Source organism: Epinephelus fuscoguttatus, linkage group LG1, assembly GCF_011397635.1.
Source record: "Epinephelus fuscoguttatus linkage group LG1, E.fuscoguttatus.final_Chr_v1".
Lineage (NCBI taxonomy): Eukaryota > Metazoa > Chordata > Actinopteri > Perciformes > Serranidae > Epinephelus > Epinephelus fuscoguttatus.
In genome coordinates, this window is record NC_064752.1 from 16,286,520 (window position 1) to 16,298,456 (window position 11,937).

Consider the following 11,937-nt stretch of genomic DNA (forward strand, 5'->3'; position numbering starts at 1 on the left):
ATGCTAAAAAGAAATTAGCACACAACACAAGCAGTCAACGAGGCTGGATTCAACTGTACGCATATTCGAATGTTAGCAGGTCAGTTTTCTATTTTTTGTCTGTTTATTTTTTATTTTTTATGTTTGTCTTGTTTCAGAAACAACAATAAAAAAATTATAATCAATGTTTCTCTTGCATCGATTTATTTGTGGCCACCACAACCAACCACTACGTATTGATTTTATTTGATTTTTAAATGGTTAGAATCTATTTTATTGTAGTGCTGCATGGGCTGTTAGCATCACATGGCTAACATTGCCTAGTCTCGCTCACCAGACCTTTCTCAAGAAAAGAAAGGTCTGGCTGGGCTGACTCTCACTTTAAGATTGGAGAAAAAATGCCCCGGCTGCTCTTAATTCTTTCAACCAATCACAATCATTCTTGGCGGTGCCACAGCAACGGTGCGCTTGCAAAAATATTGCCGGGGGGAAACAGGTTTTGGTGTAACACGCCCACAAAAATATCGCCTACAGGACGCGAACCATGGCAGAAAAATGGCTACATCCCCGCAAGATCAAACACCGCAAAAGTTAGTAAAGGACGTGTTGAAAACGGTTGAAAACTGCTACACAACCGGAGGTGGTAAGGCGGGACTTCAGGGGGTGGCTCGTTCCGCCCAATGAGAGGCTGATCTATGCAGCGAACTTCCACCCACTCAGGCTAAACATTGCCTAACGATTTTTAATGGTTTTAAAAACAGTGTTGAACCATTTTGTTGTCCCTTTAACGGCACAATGTCAGATGTTAGCTGCCACTGTGTCAGCTCAAGCTAACCGCACAAATGTTACTGCAGGGAGAGCAGCTCCAGGGACAGTCCTTCAACACTATGTCTGTCCAGTATCTGGGATAGAACGGCCAATAAAGGTCTCCAAGGATCCTATTAGTAAACTATTTTTATGCAATTTCTGAGGAGAGAGCCAACAAAAAAACGTCCAGCTCTTCGCTAACAGCGCACATGGACAGTATCAGAAGCTGTTTGATGATCCAACAAGCATTTCATTTGAAGCAACCCCTGAAAACTCACATGGTCTATGGGTCCAAAAATGTGGAAACCTGGAAGAGCCTGAACATCCTCTTCATTGAGTAACTTTCACTGGAATGAATGGAGCACCAAAAATGGTATCCAGTTTCCTTAATGCATCCATACAGTTTTCAGCTCGACTTCTGAGTTCCACTTTGCCACAATTGGGGGAGCACACAGTTTTCCTTAAGAGTGGGGTTATTAGCAACATTTCAGACGTGTCCTCAAATCACTGGCTTGTTTACAACCGGTCTGATCATCTGACTGCTCGTGTTTCTTGCCCTGTCAGACTTTGTATTAGCGATATCACCATGTTTCTGAGTCTCAAGTATAATTTCATCATAACCGACAAAAATGATGACTACAACTACAAAAATAAGACAAAAATGAGTATCAAAGTGCTCCCAGGTCGCAGTAATGACAGCAGACCTGATGGCATTCCTCCTCTCGGTCACAGTGTAACATGTTTAGACATCTGCAGCAGGGTGGTATTACAACATCAGACTCAAACACAGAGCCTATCTTTTCATCAGCACATTGAAGAAACATCAAAACATCACAGTATCTCAGACCTCACCTGCTTGCTCCGCCCAGCACTGTCAACAGAGTCCTTTAATATGATGTATGCTGTTTCGCTCTGGGTGACAGCTGGAGCGAACCAGGACTCCAGTGAAACTCTGGTTAAATAAAGGGTAAAGGAGAATAATGTCCAAATGATGTGGGTGTCTTTCTTTTTCTGATTGTATGTTTGGAGTTATGCATGGTGCAGATAAGAGGCAGGGATGTGAATGTGTGATGATTAAAGAGCAGGGTCTATCTGCAGCAGGCTTAGCGTGTGTGTGGCTGTGTGTCAGGGAGGGTGGGTGCATATCCTGTTTGTTAACCCAACACATACACACTCACGCACACAAAGATGAACCATCGTCCAACAGCAGTAAAGTGGAGGACAAGTTGTTCTGTAGGATTTGATTGCTTTAGAAGAGAGCAGATAAGAGAAGAGAATCTATTTTAGAGTCATCTGTGGTGTTTGGCCAGTCTTAAATTTCTCAGATTAGTCTAGAACAATTTAAACAGTCTCACAAAAACAAAAACTGACTTATTTTAAGCCTAAAACGTTGGCCATCCTACCATCAGGCTAACCCAGAGCTTAAATCAAGCCCCTAGAAACCGTGCTGGGCTGTGAAGCGATTTTGACAAAGTGTCCACTCTGAAGATTGCAGCTTCCGATATCACCATGTGACACACACTGTCCCAAAAAGCTGTTTCCCCATACCCAAAAATGAAAGAAGCAACTGGTGAATACTTAAGTCACAAACACCCAAAATTATTTGTTTCAATTTTTTTTTTCAATTTTATTTATAAAGCCCATTATCACAAATCACAATTTGCCTCGCAGGGCTTTACAGCATACGACATCCCTCTGTCCTTATGACCCTCACAGCGGATAAGGAAAAACTCCCCAAAAAACCCCTTTAACGGGGAAAAAAAACGGTAGAAACCTCAGGAAGAGCAACTGAGGAGGGATCCCTCTTCCAGGACGGACAGACGTGCAATAGATGTTGTACAGAACAGATCAGCATAACAAATTAACAGTAATCCACATGACACAATGAGACAGAGAGAGAGAGACAGAGAGAGAGAGACAGAGAGAGAGAGAGAAAGAGAGAGAGAGATGCAGGTAATGACAGTAGCTTACAACAACATTGCTGAAAGTAATAATATTATAGTTATAGTTCTGGCTACTGCGGTACAATATGTTGAAAGTATGTATTAATATCTGGCAGTATACATGTGTGACAATAGTCATATGTGTATAATAACAGTAGAAGTATGACTAATGACTAATGATGGCAGCAGCAGCAGGAGGCATCTGGCAGGACCACGGCAGCAGCACAACCACACACGTCACGCTGTCCAGGCACTGTTGCGATATGAGTTAATCTGAGAGACAGTGGAGCACAAAGGCTCCGGAGAAGAAGCCGAGTTAGTGACATCCAGAATGGCTGAGTTAGCAAGATGCATGAATAGAATATGAGAGAGAGAGAGAAGGAGAGAAGGAGAGAAGGTGCCCGGTGTATTATAGGGGGGTCCTCCGGCAGGCTAGGCCTAAGTCAGCCTAACTAGGGGCTGGTACAGGGCAAGCCTGAGCCAGCCCTAACTATAAGCTTTATCAAAGAAGAAAGTCTTAAGTCTAGTCTTAAATGTGGAGACGGTGTCTGCCTCCCGGACCGTAACAGGAAGATGATTCCACAGGAGAGGAGCCTGATAGCTAAAGGCTCTGGCTCCTGATCTACTTTTGGAGACTTTAGGGACCACGAGTAACCCTGCTTTCTCAGAGCGCAGTGTTCTGGTGGGATAATATGGCACTATGAGCTCTCTAAGATATGACGGAGCTTGACCATTTAGAGCTTTATAAGTTAACAGTAGGATTTTAAATTCAATTCTGGATTTTACAGGGAGCCAGTTCAGAGAAGCTAAAACAGGAGAAATATGATCTCGTTTCTTAGTTCCTGTTAGTACACGTGCTGCTGCATTCTGAATTAGCTGGAGAGTTTTTAAGGACTTACTAGAGCTACCTGATAATAGAGAGTTACAGTAATCCAGCCTTGAGGTAACAAAAGCGTGGACCAATTTTTCTGCATCTTTTCGGGTCAGGATAGGCCTAATTTTCGCAATATTACGCAGATGAAAAAATGCAGTCCGTGAGGTTTGTTTTAAATGAGAATTAAAAGACAAATCTTGATCAAATATTACTCCGAGGTTTCTTACAGTAGTGGTAGAGGCCAGAGCAATGCCATCTAGAGAAACTATGTCATCAGATAAAGAGTCTCTGAGTTGTTTGGGGCCAAGAACAATAACTTCAGTTTTGTCTGAATTTAACATCAGGAAATTGGTGCTCATCCAAGTTTTTATGTCTTTAAGGCAGTTATGGAGTTTAGTTAATTGATTACTTTCTTCTGGCTTCATTGATAAATACAACTGAGTATCATCCGCATAACAATGGAAATTTATAGAGTGATTTCTAATGATGTTACCTAAAGGAAGCATATATAGAGTAAATAGGATTGGTCCGAGCACAGAACCTTGCGGAACTCCAAAACAAACTTTGGTACGTGAGGATGATTCATTATGAACGTCAACAAACTGAAAACAATCAGATAAATAAGATTTAAACCAGCTCAGTGCAGAACCTTTTAGGCCAATTAAGTGATCCAGTCTCTGCAGTAGAATTTGATGGTCAATAGTATCAAACGCTGCACTAAGATCTAATAAAACAAGTACAGAGATGAGTCCTTTGTCTGAAGCAATGAGAAGGTCATTTGTAATTTTGACTAGTGCTGTCTCAGTGCTATGATGCACTCTAAATCCTGACTGAAATTCCTCAAATAAATTATTATCATGGAGAAAATCACACAGCTGGTCTGCGACTACTTTCTCAAGGATCTTTGACATAAAGGGAAGATTAGATATTGGTCTATAGTTGGCTAACACCTCTGGATCCAGGGTGGGCTTTTTTGTAATGTAATGTAATCCAAATGGGTAGTAACATTTCAAAGTCCAGAAAGTCCTATTCATGTGTGTGAGGAGCCAACAGGAAGTCTCTGACGTGCATGCTCTCAACTGGCTCAGCTAGATAAGCACTCTACTGAGAATATGCACTCAATGAGGAACTTTCGTAGGAATAAGTGGGCGCACTTTTTGGCTACATTCACACTGCAGGCAAGTCAGATTTCTTTCACAAATCAGATCTTTAAGACAGATTGTCTGCACTGTTATTTGAAAGTCATCAGATCAGATTTGTGTGTCCAAACATTACCAAACAATCTGCATGCGTTGCTGTGGTAACGACATAGACATCAATAACTATGAAGCTACACTGGTGATGCAGCTATACAACATTTTAGCATGAGAAATGGAGGTCCCTCATTTCGCCCTCCAAACAATCATAAAGTCAAGTCATGGTTATTTATTTCAATTTATTTCAGTGTCTTCTCTGTCCAACTGCTGTTCTCCATGTTTTCATACATAGCGCTCTGCTAGCATCACGGATTCTGCTCTGCACCTCCATCACTCTGGATTTGACATCATCGCTAGTGATGTTAAACACTGAGATCTGATTTGAATGGCCGAAGCATTAAGACTGAGACGCTTGAAATCGCTTTTCAAACCACCTCCAAATGTCATTTGGATCCACTTTACGAATGATGTATTTCATGTGCCTTTTTGTTGTCCAGATTTTGATTTTATCTGTAATGAGTATCCAGATCTCCCAACACATCCATGACTGAGACCCATGTTTCTACGGTAACAATCAATAACACCTGGAACGTGGCAGCAAATGACAAAAGAAAAGAGGAAAACATGGCTCATGATTTGATTTGTTAAAAATGTTGTGGTGCAAGTATTGACAAGTTTAACAGTTTTTTGCTGGGAATGCATCAACGCTAACTGTGACTGTTAGCATCAGGACTGGTCAAGCGGAGACGTCTGGGGCTGAAAAATAAAGCCAACACGAAGTGCCAAAAACTGCAGTTCCTCTAATGGCCATTTGAGGCTGGCTCCAAGAGCAAGTCAACCCCAATAGACACCCATTAAAATGTCCAACTTTACAACAAAAGTACACATGTTTACAGCCTGGTACAAAAACAGTTTTGGTCTCTATAGCCAATTTACCCCTTCATGACACCTGTAAAGGTTGTGAATTTTACATAACTCACCTGTTTGCATTTTATTAAGACTTAAAATTACGCATATTTAGGGACCTGCTGATAGTGTCCTCAGCTTCTCAGTCAGATCATCCTCATCGCTCCTCCACAGCTCCAGCCTCTCACCCAAATATGGTCTCTTCTGGCTGCAAAAAACCAGGATGGCATCAGTGGAAATGCCAAACTCAAGTCCACAAACCAGTGGGTGACATCACGCTAGCAACATCCATGATTTTAACAGTCTATGGTACCAAACTCTGCCACATTAAGAGGCAAAAACATCTCAGCTCTTCTACAGGTCTGCACTGCAGTGAGACTTTATGCTTCTGAAAGTTTCTTATATTGTCTCACTCTTTACTGTATTTTACCTGCAAAATGTTAATGAAATTGTTCAATTTCTCCCAGAACAAAAACTTATTCTGCTGAAGTAAAAGGCAGACAACATGGTTGCTCACTTAGTGAAAAGATAAGTGAAACGATAGTCAGGACTCAAGACCTTTCTCCTCTTCTTTATTCTGTTCTTATTTTTTTTCTTCTGTTCAGAGCAAAGAAAACAGAAGAAAAGAGACTCATATTTGCTTGATGCACATTGACTTTACGACCTACTGGGGGCGCTATTAGCTTGCAGAGTGACCAGAAACCACCTCCATCCAACCAACCAGACCACAAAATGACCAGCATGAATACACACAGTCTAAAGTTCTGTGTGAATGTGCAGTCCATGTGGATGTATATGTGATTACTCAAGTGTGTGTGTGTGTTGACATGTAGGATGTGTGCCCAAGCAAACACACACCACACACTTAGCCCACCGTGGTTGATTGCTCATGCTCAGTAGAGGAGTATTAGTTACAGGATTGAGAAATTATTTGATTATAAAATAGCGTTGACTGTGTGTTCTTAAGGAAACTCATGCCAGCTCCTGTATGTGTGTGCCAGCAGGCCAAGCCCAGTGTGGGAGTGTGTGTGGTGGGGAGGGGTGGAAACAGGAAATGTGGAAAAAAAAAAGTGAGTGAGGGTGAGATTAAAAAATTGTGTATGCATGCATTTACATATACATCTGCAGTCAATGATGTGTGTGCGTACAGGCGTGTGTGTGTGTGTGTGTGTGTGTGTGTGCATTCCTGAGAGGACCCTGAGTGGATCAAAGCCGCTGACACCCCAGGCAGTGTCCTCCTGAGGGAGCCAGCTGTCAGATCTGGGATCAGAGATCAGCGGCATCTGTCCTCCCTCCTCCTCGCTCTCTGTGGGGTCTGTCACAGCAAGTTAGCACTTAGCCAGAGGCGCTGATCAACAATCAGATTAGGCGCTCCCGAAATAATAGCTGTGATGACTGGTGGTGGGGATTGGACCGTCCAGAGAAAGAGACACCAAAGACAGAAGTGCTGTCGTTTCTTATTTTCAGCTTCAAACAACTTTTGTAGACTGATGGAACAAAAGACAAACCATCAGACAACAAATTTAACCAGATTATCTCAACAAGTGGTTCAGATAATCTGTTTGCATAATAAATTTACCTATCAAATCTTTCTATCACTTACTCTGACAGTATATGTTATGTCCCGTTTGCTACATCACTACTGCAGATTCAATATGATTTTCTGATATGGTGATTTCAAAATATATTGCTAATTTCTTTTTAGAAGCATAAAAATGTAACTAACACAAGTGAATATTGTTTTTATGCATGTCTCCTAAGATGATCATTTACACCAGCAGATACATTTTAAAGCAGTGGTTCCCAACTGGTGGGTCCCAGTCCAAAAGTGGGTCCCAAGTCCATTCTGAATGGACCGCAACTGATTCGCAAAGGTGTCAAGTTTGTAAAAAACACACTTTATTTTTAAGTACAGTGAATTTCTGGCACACAGCTTTTACGTTGAAGTGCCGTTCCCTGCTGTCGAGTGAGTGGCTAATGGACAGCTATATGACAGAGACAGCAAACTAGCCCAGTGACATGGCCAGACGCAAGTATGACATTGAATATATTAAACTGTGTGGACCTTGGACTAATGACTAAGGAGAATCTGGACCCCGTGGGTGGACCAGTTGAAAATTGGTGTTTTAAAGGAAACATCACACCACTCAGGTTAGGTTTTATATCAGTATGTTAAGAAAACATTTTTAGTGTATCTTTTAGTGTATGTTTTCTCATACAGCAGTTCTTATATCATCAAACAAATTAGCATACCACAAATAACTTTACACACTTAACTTAAAGTTATGTAGGTTTGGTTTAGGCAAGTGAAGCCTCTTTTGTTAGGTTTAGGAAAAAAAAAAAACATGGTGATGACGTGCCTTGAAATGACTCAAAGTTCACTTGGTTTCGCACCGTCCTAATCACCGGTCTCCTAGTCCTGGGGGAAAGGCATGTGTTTGTTTGACCAGTCTACCACCCCAAACTTCCTCCTTACGCAGGCTTTTGCTATTTATACTACTTCCTTCTTTACTCCTGTCAGCACATTGGTGATGTGATCACAGCCTTCCTAATCATGTGGGTTATACACAAACTACTGGCTCATGGTTACGTGGGCTATATATGAATTCTGGTGCATCCCTTTTCATGGGTATACTTCTTACAATTTGAACTGACAAGTTGTAAGAGGTTCTCTGAGAACATCTTCTTGCTTTCCTACAAAATCCACTTGCCACAACTACAGCCTTATCAAACTTGTTTATGGTTATACAGATAAAGATTGTTACACAGAAAAGCCCTGAGGTGACATAAAGCAGAAGACATGACGTGTTTACTGTATCAGCACTTAATCAAAACCTTTCCTGAGATCTTTCCTGAAATCAAACTACATTTGGGACTCAGGATGAGACTGATATCAAAGTCCGGCACTTTGAACACCGACCAAATCACAAATGGGAGTTAGTCTGCAACCTCTCAATTCATTTTCAATTTCCAAGTGACTTTAACAACTTTAGATCCAAATGCTTCTGGATGCAACTGGATAGACAAACAACCAGTGGTGTGTGGTCGCCCCCCCTCGTGGCCCAGTTGTTGAAAAACGCTCGCTAAAGTGCCCTCTTGGGAGTCAAAACACATGCTAAAGTGCCCTCCTGGGAGCTAAAACGATTGCTAAAGTACCCTCCTGGGAGCCAAAACGCACGCTAGAGTGCCCTCCTGGGAGCCAAAACGGGCACTAAAGTGCCCTCCTGGGAGCCAAAATACGCGCTAAAGCGCCCTTTTTTTTCTTTTCGCCTCTGCCCTTCAAAAAGTCTGTGCATGCCACTGCAAACAACCAATCAGAGCACTGTGTGACGAAGCTCTGAGCTACAAATATTAACAGACCACAGTGTGCAGAGATGAGCAGTGATTGACGGTGGTGCGCATTTGCCATCAGGGTTTGAAAAAAGTACCTTAACAGGAAGTTCCACATCTGCTGCAGCCATTTTGGTTGTTTCCAAAAATGCCTCAACTGTGTTTCTCTTTACTGAGCTAAGTTTATGCTAACTGTACCTGGTGTTAGGCTCTACGAACCAAAATGACATCATCACATATTTTGTGGTAAGCACAAAGTGGTCAACCATTGTCCGAAACACAACCCATATTGGATAAACGGTTGTGATCAGCCCATCGCGGACCAGGTCGGATCAAAATCTGTCTGAACCCGAGGGGGACCAGATGCATCTGCCAGAGCAAATAAAACATGAGCTTGCAGATTCATCCAGTTCCCAGGCCACCAACCATCCACCTCTACCTTTTAATTTCTATGAGGTACAAAAATGTAGTGCTTCTCTCACTTGGACTGACATTGCCAATAAACTCAATATAGGAAGCAGTAACTTTTCTTACCACAACATAACTGGGGAAACAAGTTTGTATAAACACAGCTTGTGGGAGACGTGGTTGTATCATGCGGTGAAACATTATTAAAAAGCCACAATAAAAAATGGAAATGAACAAATTTTGCAGCACCCTTGGCCCGTCCTTAAAGCACCCACATTGGTAAATACTTTCTTTGGCGGTAAAACTGAAGACGAGTGCCTCCAAAATGTCCATTAAAATTCCTCATTGCACATGAAAACTCTGTGTTTACAGCTACGAGTATCTAGTTATGCTCAAGTTTAAGCAGATGGGTCGGTGTGTAAACTGTTTTGGTAATAAGTTTGCCTTCGTTATTTCTTCTAGATAAGTTTGGCTGTAATGTGGGTGTTATTTTGTCTAACTGCTCATGTTTCTTGACGTGTCAGACTTCTTTTGGAGATGTTGCAGATCTCAGCAATTAACTTGTGGAGTTTGATGTTCGTATTACAGATAGGAATGACTGCAAAAACTACAAAAATAAGACCCAGACTGTAAAATAAAATTAAACCGAATCATCATCATTTAATAGCCACCCATGTGGAGTTCCATGACCTTGAGGACGTGGCATTAAGGCTGTGAGAAACTTTGAACGTACAGCTCAGGAAGAACAGATTTAGGCCAGCTGACAATTGGCAAAGAAACATTAATATAAGCAAGATGATGCATTACAAATCTGCCATATAAAACACAGCACCAGTGGTAAAATTACTCAGCCCAATTGCATTGGCCGTTGGCTGCGTGTGTGTAATCATGTCGGGAGTGCACGCACCCCTGACTGTGTGCCAGGGCTCCGGTCAGCCCACCCCTCGTAGATGTGCTGCCAACTCTCGCTTGGCAGGCACTTTGCAATCCGTCTTTACCTCTGCAGCGGTCAACAGTGTCAACAGCTCCGTCAGACCACATGTGTACGCAGAGCCTATGAATCAGTGTGACTGGAGCGTTTGTGTGTGCATGAGCCTTTCTAATGGGGTGTGATATGGGTTTGTGCAAACCGTGTGTGTGCAGCTGCTGCAGGTATGAGTTCAGATATTTCTTGCTTCTGAAGTTTTCTCACTTTAAAGGGTCAGTTCACTCAAAAAACATACTATAGCATTCACCTCTGCTGGTTATCTAACCATGTGGATATTTTTACATTAAGGTTTTGAGATATCCATCTTTAAGATTTCTGCCTCCACCCCAATAAAAAGGAGGTGAATGGAATTTAATTTGTGGTTCTCGCCGCATTAAAAAAATGACATTTAAAAAATCAACAGGGGCATCTTTTCCCAGAAACAGTGTTCTCATTACCTTCAATAAACCACAGACCTCACTGTCAACAGTTTTCATTGGGACTTTTTCTTTGGTAGAGCTAAGTTCCAATGAAAACTGTCCACAGAAACATCTGTGAGTTATCCAGAGGAACTGGAACATTTAGACGTGTCGATGTTGACTTTTTTTCCTTTGCTCATTCAATCTTATGACAAACTCATGCTGTGCAACCAAACATTGTTCAAACCAACAGAACCTTATTTTTACATTTCAGAGGGGAAAGTGTCCAAAGAGCAAATACATCTTGGTACTGTAGGCTGAAGTTCAGAGAGATGTCTATAAATTGATGCACAAGACATACAAAATATTTCCATGTGATTGAGTGTCTTGGGTTTTGAATATTCTGCTTATTATGCAAACATCAAATAAAGCTTCCGTGAGGAGGTGGACCGTATTTAAAGGGGAAATCAAAGGAAACTGGATGTTATGGGGATAACAAACTGTGATGGGCATGTAACATGATCATTTCCTTATTGTCACTCGTAGAAAAGGTAGCATATTTCTTAATTACTCAACTAATAACTCAATCAGTAAACGCCATGTTACATTACTCATGACATTACTTTTGCCCACAGTGAAATGTGCCTTGACGTACCATTAAAGAAATCAAGACATTATGATGAACAAGAACAGCTTCTCACTGTCCAAATCCAGGTGACTCCTGACTGTAGGATTACCAGTGGACAAAACTAGCAAGCCAGATAGTTAAATAATGTAAACCATATAAAGCACATTTCCCCTCTTCTTGTAGAAGTTAACTCCTGAAGAAAGGTTTATGCTTCTGCGCACCTACAACGCAGAGGGCTTTGCGGAGGCATTGTGTCCCTCTGTGACTGACGCAGAGACGCGACGTGCAACTCCAAAAAATTGTAACCACACGTCGAGGCAACGCAGACCCAACGCAAACCGCAAGAGCTAAGATTGGTCCTTCAAACTACATCATTTCCGGCATTTCGCAAGGTTTCTCTACCTGCTGCAGTACCACAACATCGCCTCGAGCCATTCAACAGGCGTACAGACCATCGGCACAGTCGCCTCTCTCTTCGTC